The 13354-nt window shown below is 38.7% G+C and overlaps 1 protein-coding gene across 1 annotated transcript in view; it reads left to right on the top strand.

Annotated features, from left to right (window-relative positions):
* Positions 1-7244, top strand: part of BEND6 (BEN domain containing 6) — a 49996-nt gene extending 42752 nt beyond the window's left edge. The window contains exon 7 of the mRNA XM_068558014.1: positions 6575-7244. The gene's annotated coding sequence lies outside the window, so the exon portion shown is untranslated. The remainder of the gene's footprint in view (positions 1-6574) is intronic.
* The last annotated feature ends 6110 nt before the right edge of the window (positions 7245-13354 follow it).

Here is a 13354-nt window from a genome sequence, read left to right as displayed (position 1 = left end):
ACTTTTCTCTTCTTGCTCATTTAACTAATAGGAGCCTAAAGTGAACACATTTATTCAGGCAAACCACACCCTTCCTCCCCCTGCCCTCAAAAGTATTCTTTGGAAAAACAACTGTCCTCCCATTACTATAAGCAAGGCAATAGGTACTGTGAAACCATGTAGATTTCTACAAATTCCAATACAACCAGGAAGCCCAGCAACCCCACCAGGGGCCCTGGTAGACTGTGCCCTCCACTAAGGACTGAGCTCGAAGTTGCCACTGGCTTGCATTTGAAAGCATTTCCCTGCTAAGATTCATTTCTGTGAAAGCAAGAGCTAAATCCCATCCTGCCTCCTTTGTCATCTATTTGTTCTCACTCTTGAGACTGCCCTCAACTTGCTAGCAGCTCGCACTCTGCTTAGAGCTTGATGTTGCCAATCTCTCTGACCTTTCTCCATTTTTTGCTTTTTTCTTACGAGAGCTAAAGAAAATTTTATTTATAAGAATTACAGAATATTAGAAGATCACCTCTATAACATCCCACTAAGTGGTCTAACAGCCTTCTCCTGAAATGTCCAAAGCTGCCCCAGTTTACATAATCTCTACCATAATATTACATATGCATATAACTTAAAGGTGATCTAATACATCAGTGCTCAAACAAGGTGGGAGGGATTTTGTCCCCTGCCCCTGAAAGAGGGGGTATTTGGAAACACAGATATTTTGGGTTGTCGCAACTGGGCGATACTACTGGCATCTAGTGGACAGGAGCCCGGAACGCTGCTATACATCCTACAATATGTAGGACAGCCCCCACAACAAATAATTACCCAGTTCAAATGTCAGTTCTGCCAAAGTTGAGAAATCCTGATCTAAATGATTTCCTGGTCACCAAGATGGCAGGGTAGGAAGACCCTGAGCTCACCTTCTCCCACGGGGCACACCAAAACTACAACTGTTTACAGAGCAACTGTCTATGAGAACAACCTGAAGACTAGCAGAAAAGACCTTCTACAACTAAAGATATAAAGAAGGAACCAGAACAAGAAGGGTAGGAGTGGCAGAGTTGTGGTACAGTCAAGACCCACATCCCCAGGTAGGTGACCCACAAAGAGGAGGATAATCACAATTGCAGAGGTTCTTCCCAAGGAGTGAGGGGTCCAAGACCCATTTCAAGCTTCCCAACCCTAGGGTCCTGCACCAGGAAGATAAGCTCCCAGAACATCTAGCTCTGAAGGCGGGGCTTGCGTTCAGGAGAGCCAGAGGGCTGTAGGAATTAGAGACTCCATTCTTGAAGGGCATGTACAGAATCTCAGACGCTCCAAGTCCCAGCTCAGAGGCAACAATCTGAAAGAAGCCCAGGTCAGACTCACTTGCTGACCTTGGACAGCCTCCAGGGTAGGCAGGAGGCAACTGGAACTCCCCTGGAGATACAGACACTGGCAGCAGCCACTTTTGGGAGCTCATTCTACCATAAGGACACTGGTACTGGTAAGCACCATTTTGGAGTCCTCCCTCTAGCCTATTAGCGCTGGGGCTTACCTGCCCACCAGCCAGTCACCCCTAGTCCTCGGACCCCCTCAGGCTGAACAGGGACCTGGCCCCACCCACTAGCAGGCCAGAACCAGCACTGGGAGCCCCAAGCCCCACAGCCAGCATGCCAGGTCCCCGCACCACACACCAGTGGGCTGGCACAAGCCCCAGGACTCACTGGGCCTTGCAGCCAGCTGACCTGGGACACCCCGGGCCTGCAGCCAGAATTGCCAGGACCCTGCCTCACCCAACAGTGGGCCAGCACCAGCCCCAGGACTCCCCAGGCCTTGCAGCCAGCTGTGCCAGGATGTGGCCCCACCCACCAACAGCTGGTAGCTTCTGTAGGAGGTAGGGCTTGGCAGCCAACTGGACCAGAGGCCAGTCCTGTGTACCAGGGCACCCACAGTAGTCAGCCCCACCACAATAGAGGGCCCACTCAGCCCACATGGGGGCATTCCTATAGCATATAGTTCTGGTGACCAGAGGGGAGTGCGCTGCTGGGCCCCACAGGATGACTCCTACAAAGGGCCACTTCTCCAAGATCATGAAATGTAACCAAGCTACCATTAGGTTACATACCATACAAATACCATACAAATAACAAAGAGAATTAGGCAAAATGAGGTGACAAAGGAAGAAACAAGATAAAACCCCCAAAGAAGAACTAAGTGAAGTGGAGATAAGCAATCTACCTGATAAAGAGTTCAAGGTAATCATCATAAAGATGCTCAACAAACTTGGGAGAAGAATGGATGAACACAGTGAGAAGTTTAACAAAGACTTAGAAAATATAAAGAAGAACCAAACAGAGCTGAAGAATAAAATAACTTAAATGAAAAATACACTAGAAGGAATCAACAGTAGATTAGATGATACAGGGGAACAGATCAGCAAACTGAAAGACAGAGAGAAGGAAATCACCCAAGCTGAAGAGGAAAAAAATAAGGAATAAAAAAAATTGAGGACAGTTTAAAAGACTTCTGAGACAACATTAAACATACTAAAGTTCACATTGTTGGGGTTCCAGAAGGAGAAGAGAGAGAGAAAGAGGGAGAGAACTTTTTTGAAGCAATAATAACTGAAAATTTCCCTAACCTAGGAAAGGAAACAGACTTCCATGTCCAGGTAGCATGGACAGTCCCAAACAAGATGACCCCAAACAGGTCCGCACCAGGACACATTATAACTGAAATGACAGAAGTTAAAGATAAGGAGAGAATCTTAAAAGCAGCTAGGGAAAACCAATTAGTTGTACACAAGGGAACTTCCATAACACTGTCAGCCAACTTTTCAGCAGAAACTTTGCAGGCCAGAAGGGAGTGGCATGATATAGTCAAAGTGATGAAAAGAGAAACCTGAATCAAGAATAGGCCACTCAGCAAGGCTTTCGTTGAGATTTGAAGGAGAGATAAAGAGTTTCCCAGACAAGCAAAATCTAAAAGAGTTTAGTGCCACTAAACTGCACTAACATTTACAAGAAATGTTAAAGGGACTTCTCTAAGTGGAAAAGAAAGACCACAACTAGAAATATAAAATTACAAAAGGAAAAAATCTCACTGGTAAGGGCAAACATACAGTAAAGGTAGTATATCCACCACTTACAAAGCTAGTAGGAAAGTTAAAAGACAAAATCATCTATATCCACAATAAGTAGTTAAGGGGTACACAAAACAAAAAGATGTAAATATGATGTCAGAAACATGACACATGCTGGGGAGGAAGTAAAAATGCAGGGCTGTTAGAATGTGTTTGAACTTCGGAGACTATCAACTTAAAATAACCACATGTATATATAAAATATATAAACCTCATGGTAACTAAAAGCAAAAATCTATAATAGATACACACACAAAAAAGAGAAAGGAATCCAAATGTAACTCTAAAGAGAGTCAGCAAATCACATGGGAAGAGAAGCAAAATAAGAGCAAAGAAAAGAACAGAAAAATAAAAAAGAAGAAGAATGAAGGAAACTATCAACAAAAAGGCAGCCTAATGAATGGGAGAAGAATATTTGTAAATGACATACCCAATAAGGAGTTAATATCCAAAATATACAGAGAACTCACATAATCAAACAGTAAAGAACACACAACCCAATTAAAAAGTGGGTAGAGCATGATACTATACATAGAGAATCCTAAAGATGCTACCAGAAAACTACTTGAGCTAAACAATGAATTTGGTAAAGTAGCAGGATACAAAATTAATGCACAGAAATCTCCTGCATTCCTATACACAAATGATGAAAAATCTGAAAGAGAAATCAAGGAAACACTCACATTTACCATTGCAACAAAAATAAAATACCTAGGAATAAACCTACCTAAGGAGACAAAAGACCTGTATGCAGAAAACTATAAGACACTAATGAAAGAAATTAAAGATGATACAAACAGATGGAAAGATATACCATGTTCTTGGATTGGAAGAATCAACACTGTGAAAATGACTATACTACCCAAAGCAACCTACAGATTCAATGCAATCCCTATCAAACTACCAATGGCATTTTTCACAGAACTAGAACAAAAAATTTCACAATTTGTATGGAAACACAAAAGACCCTAAATAGCCAAAGCAATCTTGAGAAAGAAAAACGAAGCTGGAGGAATCAGGCTCCCGGACTTCAGACTATACTACAAAGCTACAGTAATCAAGACACTATGCTACTGGCACAAAAACAGAAACATAGATCAATGGAACAGGATAGAAAGCCCAGAGATAAACCCACGTACATATGGTCACCTTATTTTTGATAAAGGAGGCAAGAATATACAATGGAGAAAAGACAGCCTCTTCAATAAGTGGTGCTGGGAAAACTGGACAGCTACATGTAAAAGAATGAAATTAGAACACTCCCTAACACCATACACAAAAATAAACTCAAAATGGATTAAAGACCTAAATGTTAAGGCCAGACATTATAAAACTCTTAGAGGAAAACATAGGCAGAACACTCTATGACATAAATCACAGCAAGATCCTTTTTGACCCACCTCCTAGAGAAATGGAAATAAAAACAAAAATAAACAAATGGGACCTAATGAAATTTAAAAGCTTTTGCACAGCAAAGGAAACCATAAACAAGACGAAAAGACAACCCTCAGAATGGGAGAAAATATTTGCAAATGAAGCAATTGACAAAGGATTAATCTCCAAAATTTATAAGCAGCTCATGCAGCCCAGTATCAAAAAAACAAACAACCCAATCCAAAAATGCAGAAGACCTAAATAGACATTGCTCCAAAGAAGACATATAGATTGCCAACAAACACATGAAAGAATGCTCAACATCATTAATCACTAGAGAAATGCAAATCAAAACTGTAATGAGGTATCACCTCACACCAGTCAGAATGGCCATCATCAAAAAATCTGCAAACAATAAATGCTGGAGAGGGTGTGGGGAAAAGGGAAGCCTCTTGCACTTTGGTGGGAATGTAAACTGATACAGCCACTATGGAGAACAGTATGGAGGTTCCTTAAAAAACTAAAAATAGAACTACCATATGACCCAGCAATCCTACTGCTGGGCATATACCCTGAGAAAACCATAATTCAAAAAGAGTCATGTACCACAATGTTCATTGCAGCTCTACTTACAATAGCCAGGACATGGAAGCAACCTAACTGTCCATCAACAGATGAATGGATAAAGATGTGGCACATATATACAATGGAATATTACTCAGCCATAAAAAGAAATGAAATTGAGTTATTTTTAGTGAGGTGGATGGACCCAGAGTCTGTCATACAGAGTGAAGTAAGTCAGAAGTGGAAAACAAATACCATATGCTAACACATATATATGGAATCCAAAAAAAAAAAGGTTCTGATGAACCTAGGGGCAGGACAGGAATAAAGATGCAGACATAGAGAAGGGACCTGAGGACACGAAAAGGGGAAGGGGAAGCTGGGGCGAAGTAAGAAAGTGGCATGGACATATACACACTACCAAATGTAAAACAGGTAGCTAGTGGGAAGCAGCCGCATATCACAGGGAGATCAGCTCGGTGTTTTGTGACCACCTAGAGGGGTGGGATAGGGAGGATGGGGGGGAGATGCAAGAGGGAGGAGATATGGGGATATATGTATATGTATAGCTGATTCACTTTGTCATAAAGCAGCAACTAACACACCATTGTAAAGCAATTATACGCCAATAAAGATGTTAAAAAAAAATGGGTAGAGGACCTGAACACACATTTTTCCAAAGAAGACATACAGATGGCCAACAGGCACATGAAAAGATGCTCAACATCACTAATCATCAGGGAAACGCAAATCGAAAGTACAATGAGCGATCACCTCACACCTATCAGAATAGCTGTTATCAAAAAGACAACAAATAACAAATTGTGGAGAAAAGGGAACCGTCGTACACTGTCAATAGGAAAGTAAATTGGTGCAACTACTATGCAAAACAGTAAGGAGGGTCCTCAAATAATTAAAAATAGAACGACCATACACTCCAGCAATTCAACTTCTGGATATTTTTCCAAAGAAAACAAAAACACTAATTTGAAAGGATATATGCACCCCTATGTTAATTGCAGCATTATTTACAATAACCAATATATGGAAGCAACCCAAGTGTCCATTGATAGATGAATGGATAAAGAAGATATATATATGACAGAGGCAAGGCAGATTTGGGAAATTTCCTGATACTTAAACAATCAATAAGTGTTACCAAAGAGTGACAAACAGAATTGTTGATAATATTTTAAGATGGGTATGTGGGGATCATTAATTTTCCTTTGTGTGTTTGAGTTTTTTAAAAGTCTTGTGAGATAAAAATATATGTTAAATATTTTAGTTGTTATCTGTGCTGGAATTTTTCTGAATAGATCATAAAATAATTCCTAAGTCACCTCAACAATAATTGTTCTTATTAGCAATTTTGTATTTTTAAGCAAAAGTTTGTAGTTGACACAAAGATAAATAACTCATACTGTTATTATAACATATTATTATTACCTAAAAACTGTTTAAAATACTATAAGAACTCTAACATAAATTTGCTCTGTTTTTGTTTTTTTTTTTACTTGCTTTTTATAGGTATTATAGTTACCTGAAACAAAAGCACCTTCAGTTGAAAAATCTAACATTGGATTTTGCTGGAGACTCTGCAGCCTCCCTGGCAGTGAGCACAGGGACAGGTGCAGTGACAGGCTGGGAGACACCTGTGACATCGTTGGGCCGCCCTGATGGAGCACAAGCTTGTGAAGAAGCTGCATGTAGATTTCACCCTCAGTATCAGTGACGCATCAAACCAGAGAATTTCTAGCAGGCCCATGAGCATGCAATATGGTTTCTTGGAAATATGCACTTTCCCGCCCCAAAGTAGTCCTTTGTACGGCTAACCTAACAGGACAATCAGAGCTCTTATCCTAGCAACGAAAACTTTAACCCCTAAGATTCATCATTGTCCTAATCAATCCCTGTACGTTTATTATTACCAATGACTCTCCATTTTAGCTTTTGGATCTTTAGTATAAGCACATGTTTGGAAAAGTAAATCAGTGAAATAATCAACGTTCACAAACATGACAGCAAAATCAGCCTAAAATCTGATAATCATATCTAACGAAGTAATAGAGTTTTGTCAATAAGATTACAGGGTTATTCTGTTACATAAAATTGTGTAAAATAAGAATCTGAAAAAATGAGAACAGCAAGACCTTTTTATTTTAGTATTAAACTATTCCACTGTGCTCCTGAAAAAGAAATAAACCCAAGTTTTCGTGATTGTTAAAACAATGCATCAACTTTTTAAAAAATCTTTTTTCATGTTTGTTTGTTTACACGCTTCTAACTTTTTATTGCCCAAAGTATATTAAATATGCATGTGTAATATAAAACATCAAACTGCTACATTGCTTAGTTTTAACGGATTTGTTTTCATAGTATCAGAAGAGAAAATAATTGAAAACAAAATCATATGGGTTTAGTAATCACACACATATACAAATACCATTTTGTAAATGAATAAAAGATAAAACATTCTTTATTGACAGGCTTCTCGTTTGATATCAGGTTGTCACACGTGACAACTGTACAATGTCAAGCCATGCTTCTTCAGTGCACAAGGCCATGTTCAAACTTGGAAAGGAGGATGAATATGATGGTTAAAAAGTCCAGTACTGTGGACCCAGGAACATTCCATAAATGTTGCTTGATAACAATGTGGTTGTACAAAATAAATATTCTTAAGGAAATAACTTATGTTAACATTTGCTACTTTTACTTAAATATAAATAAATCCCATTGAAAACATAAAAAGCATTTGCTTTTTTCTTATTAATGTATAAAATCCAGGGAGAAAATCATTTTCTAGGCTGATGGCTTCTTTACATAGTACAGGGGTGCTTGTATCTCTTCAAATTAGAGTTTTGTCTGGGTATACGCCCAGGAGTGGAATTGCTGGATCCTATGGCAACTGTAGTTTTAGTTTTTTAAGGAACCTCCATACTGTTCTCCATAGTGGCTGCACCCATTTACATCCCCACCAACAGTGTAGGAGGGTTCCCTTTTCTCCACACCCTCTCCAGCATTTATTATTTGTAGACTTTTAAAAAATATTTTTAAAAACCTAAAAATATAAAAGTAAAAAGCTTCATATATTGAATGATCATATATGCTTGTCAAATAAGAGCTGAGGTGAATTTTTTCTAATTCAGTATCTGCAACGTCATTGTCTGCTCTCTGGGTTTCAATTTTGTGGTCACCTGATAGACCATCTACTGGAAGTGTATGTCCATGTTCATTCTGTGGGCTCTGGTCACTGTGAGGTGGAGCCTGGCCAGGGCTAATCATCCTGGGGATCAATAACAAATATCAGTGCTCCTGTTCCCTGGTCATAGTCAAATATAGGGTCAAAAAGTCAACGTGTCCCAGGAATTCCCAAATCTGAAAATTAACAAAGCAGTTAAAACCTACAGCTAACATTATACTTCATGATGGAAGACTGAATGCTTTCCCTCTAAAGTCAGAAACAAGTCAAGAATGTTCATTCTCACCACATATAGTCAAGATTATTTTGGAGTTTCTAACTAGTTCAATAAACCAAAGAAAGAAATAAAAGGTATTCAGGGGACTTCCTTGGTGGTGCAGTGGATGACTCCACACTCCCAATGCAGGGGGCCTGGGTTTGATCCTTGGTCAGGGAACTAGATCCCACATGCATGCCACGACTAAGGAGCCCGTGAGCCTCAATTAAGGAGCCCATGAGCCGCAAAGAAGGAGCCTGCGAGCCACAACTAAGGAGCCTGCCTGCCGCAACTAAGACTTGGTGCAACCAAAAAAAGAGTCAGTGGAATGTGCAAGGTCTTTAAAAATAAATAAATAAAAGGTATTCAGATTGGAAAAGAAGCAGAAAAACTGTCTTTATTCATAGACAACAAGTTTATCTATGCAGATGATCTAAGGGAATCTCCAAAAAGGTATTAGAACTAAAAAGTAAAAGAAGTGTAAAAAAAAAGAACTAAAAAATGAGTTCAGCAAAGTTGCAAGATACAAGATCAATTTACAGAAATCATTGTATTTCAGCTGTCGGGTCAGCAAGATGGCAGAATAGGAGTTTTCTACCATCATCTTCATCCATGGATGAGACTATCTTTGTGGGAGCCCAGGGGTCCAGCAGAGAGGTTCCAGCACAACATTGAACAAAAAAATCCAAGAATAGATGGACTGAAGATGGTAAGAACAGTTTCACTTTACCCACATCACCACTCCCCCAAGGTGGCACAGCTTAGTGCCAAGAGAAACCCCCTTGGCCCATGATTTCTCCCATGGGGGTAAGTGAGAGGTAGTGAAGAGCTGGCCCACCCAAGCCATGCTGAACGCTGCCTAAGAGGCCCACTTCTTTCTTGCCTACCCAGTATCCCAAAGTATTTGACATGGCTGGATAGGGGAGAGGCTGGGTGCAGGGAAGAGAGATGGGAATTACAGCAACCAGGACTCAGACTCAACAAAGGGCTGAGGATCCTACTGACTGACAGACTCCACCAGGAGGCCTGCCCACCAGCCCCTTGGGACACCTCACATGTAGACCCCCACAAATGGGACACCTCCACTGGTCTGTTCATAGATTGTAAGAATAATACTGTTAAAATGTCCTTAAGTGATCTACAGATTCAATTATAATCTCTATCAAAATCCCAATGGCATTTTCATGAAATAGAACAAACAATCCTAAAATTCCTATGGAACCACAAAAGCCACTGAATAGCCAAAGAAATCTTGAGAAAGAAGAACAAAAGCTGAAGACATCACAATTCCTGATTTAAAGTTATATTACAAAGCTATAGTAATCAAAACAATATAGTACTGACATAAAAACAGACACATAGACCAACAGAACAGTATTGAAAGCCTAGAAATAAAACCACCCATATATCAACAATTAATCTTTGACGTGGGCATCAAGAGCACACAATGGGGAAAGAATAGTCTCTTCAATATATGGTGTTGGGAAAACTGGATATTCACATGCAAAAAAAATAAAATTGGACCCTTATCTTACTGTATACACAAAAATTAATTCAAACTAAATTAAAGACTTAAATGTAAATCCTGAAACTGAAAAACTAATAGAAGAAAATGTAGGGGAAAAGTTCATTGACATTGGTCTTGGCAATGATATTTTTGGATATGACACCAAAAGCACAGACAACAAAAGCAAAAATAAACAAGTGAACTACATCAAACTAAAAAGTTTCTGCCACAGCAAAGGAAACTATCAACAAAACAAAAAGGCAACCTACAGAATGGAAGAAAATATTTGTAAACCATAAACCAAATCTCTTTTAAGAGAGATTAATATCCAAATATATAAGAAACTCATACAACTCAATAGCAAAAAACCAAACAGCTCAATCTAAAAATGAGCAAAGGACCTGACCTTATTTTTCCAAAGAAGATATACAAATGGCCAACAGTGTATATGAAAAGGTGCTTAATGTCATTAATCATCAGGGAAATGCAAAGCAAAACCACAGTGAGATATCACCTCACCCCTGTTAAGATGGCTATTATAAAGAAGACAAGAAATAATAGGGGTTGGCAAGTATGCGGAGAAAAGGGAACCCTTGTGCACTGTTGGTGGGAATGTAAATTGGTACAGTCACTATGGAAAATAGTACGGAGATTCCTCAAAAAATTAAAAATAGAACTACTGTACGATCTAGCATATATCTTCTGGGTATATATGCGAAGGAAATAAAATCTGTATCTCAAAGAGATTATGCACCCCAGTGTTCATTGCCCCATTATTATGATAACCAAGACATGGAAACAACCTAAATGTCTGTTGACAGATGACTGGATAAAGACAATATGGTACACATACACAGTGGAATACTCTTCCACCTTAGAAAAGAAGGAAATCCTGCCATTTACAGCAATGTGGATGAACCTGGAGGACATTATGATAAGTGAAATAAGCCAAATACATAAGGATAAATACCACATGATCTCATGTGTGGAATCTAAAAAAGATGAACTCATTGAAACAGAGAGCAGAATGGTGGCTACCATGGGCTGTGGGGGTGGGGGAAATGAGGAGATGTTGGTCCGAGGGTACAAACTTCCAGTTATACGATAGTAAGTTCTGGAGACCTAATATAGATAGCATGGTGACTACAGTTAACAATAATGTATTGTATACTTGAAATTTGCTAAGAGAGTAGATCTTAAGTGTTCTCACCACGCACACACACAAAATGGTAACTATGTGAGGTGACAGATATCTTAATTAGTTTGTGGTAATCTTTTCACAATGTGTAATAATATCAAAACATCATGTTGCACACCTAAATGTATACAATTTTAATCTGTCAATTATATTTCAATAAAGCTAGAGAAAAATCTGTTTTATTTCTGTAATAACAATGAACAATCAGAAATTGAAATCTGAAAAATCATACCAATTACAATACCACAAAAAATATGAAATACTTAGCAATTAATCTGACGATATATAAGATAACAAGATACAAAATACAAGATACAAGATAACATCTGACAGTGAAAACTACAAAACATTGCTGAGATAAGTTAAACACCTACAACAATTAGATAAACAAGAAGATAAAGCTGAAAGACTAACACTACTTGATTTCAAGACTTACTGCAAAACTACAGTAATCAAGACGGTGTGGTACTGGTGTCAAGATAGATAAATTCATTAATAGAAGGTGAATATAATTGAAAGCTCAGAAACAGACCCACATGAATATGGACAACTGGTATTTGACAAAGGTGCAAAGGCAATTCAAATGAAAACTATTCTTTTCAACAGCTGGTCCTGGAACAATGGTATATACATATGCATACCTCACAACATATACAAAAATGAATTCTAAATGGACCACAGACCTAAAATTAAAACCTAATTCTAAAAATTTCAGAAGAAAACAAAGGAGAATATTTGTAATCTGGCTTAGATACACCACACACACAAAAAAAAATTGATAAATTAGACTTCATCAAATGTAAGAACTTCCCTTTGAAAGACAATTTTAAGAAAATGGAAAGAAAAGCCACAGACTGGGAGAAAATATTTGCAAATCACATATCTGTTAAGGACTTGTACCCAGAATAAACAATTTTCAAAATTCGATAAGAAAATAAATAACTCATTTAAATAACAGACAGAAGGTCTTAACAGACACTACCAGTGAAGACATACCGATGGCAAAGGAACACATAAAAAGATGCTCAACATTGTTACGTTATTAGTCATCAGGTTAATGCAAATTAAGATCACAATGCAACAATGCAGGGCACTTCCCTGGTGGCGCAGTGAATAAGACTCCGTGCTCCGAATACAGGGGACCTGGGTTTGATCCCTGGTCAGGGATCCCACATGCATGCCACATGCATGATCCCACATGCATGCCACAACTAAGGAGCCCTGGAGCTGCAACTAAAGAACCCACCTGCTGCAACTAAGACCTGGTGCAACCAAATAAATAAATACATATTTCTAAAAAATATCACAATGCAATATCACTACATACCTATTAGAATATCTTAAATGGAAAAGACCACCCCCTCAACAATTACCGAAATGAAGGGCATGAGCACATTTGGGCTCTAGGCACATATTTGCTGCTGTTTTCCAAGAGCTTAACTGAAAAACTCCCAATGGCAACCTATCACAGTGCGTTTCTACTGAACTCTTACCAGCGGATTAGGAAAATCTTTTAAATGCAAACCTCTCCTAGACATTTAAGGGATTTAGAAATGGTTAATTTACCTGTGGCTTTTGGGGAGATCATCATGGTAGGTCCCTCCTGTTCTCAACTTTCCTCTACAAGCCCCAAATTTAGTTGGAACAAATGCACCTGTAGTTTTAGTGCACTTTGTGAAAATGCAAAGAATATAACAGTTGCATCTAATACCACCTATAAACATAATGTCATGTGCTCATTTAGACCGGCTAAAACGGACCTCCGACGAGAAATTAAATGTCTGCTGGGCTTAAATATCACACACACATAAAGTCAGCTTAAACATTAACAAGGGACAATATCTCTACCAAAGAAATACGGCACAAAGTCAAAGTGACTTTGATAACTACTGTTTTCTTATTTGCTCGATGAGAAACTTTGTTCTCTAAAATCAGAGTATGAGACACTTTGTTCTTTGAAAATGTATCAGTAAGAATGAAATACCCCTCTCCTGGCTGGTCTCTTTGATATAGAGAACCAGCCTCATATCTCACACCTGGCACAGGGGTTTCTGGATACATCATTTAGTAACTATCTTAACTTGTAGTTCCCAAGTTACCAAGACCTTTGCAGTCCAGAACTAATGTTGAACTCTTTACACGCG

This window comes from Eschrichtius robustus, chromosome 12, assembly GCF_028021215.1.
Source record: "Eschrichtius robustus isolate mEscRob2 chromosome 12, mEscRob2.pri, whole genome shotgun sequence".
In the NCBI taxonomy this organism is placed as follows: domain Eukaryota; kingdom Metazoa; phylum Chordata; class Mammalia; order Artiodactyla; family Eschrichtiidae; genus Eschrichtius; species Eschrichtius robustus.
The sequence above is the reverse complement of the archived record's forward strand: the minus strand, read 5'-3'. Positions and strand labels throughout refer to the sequence as shown.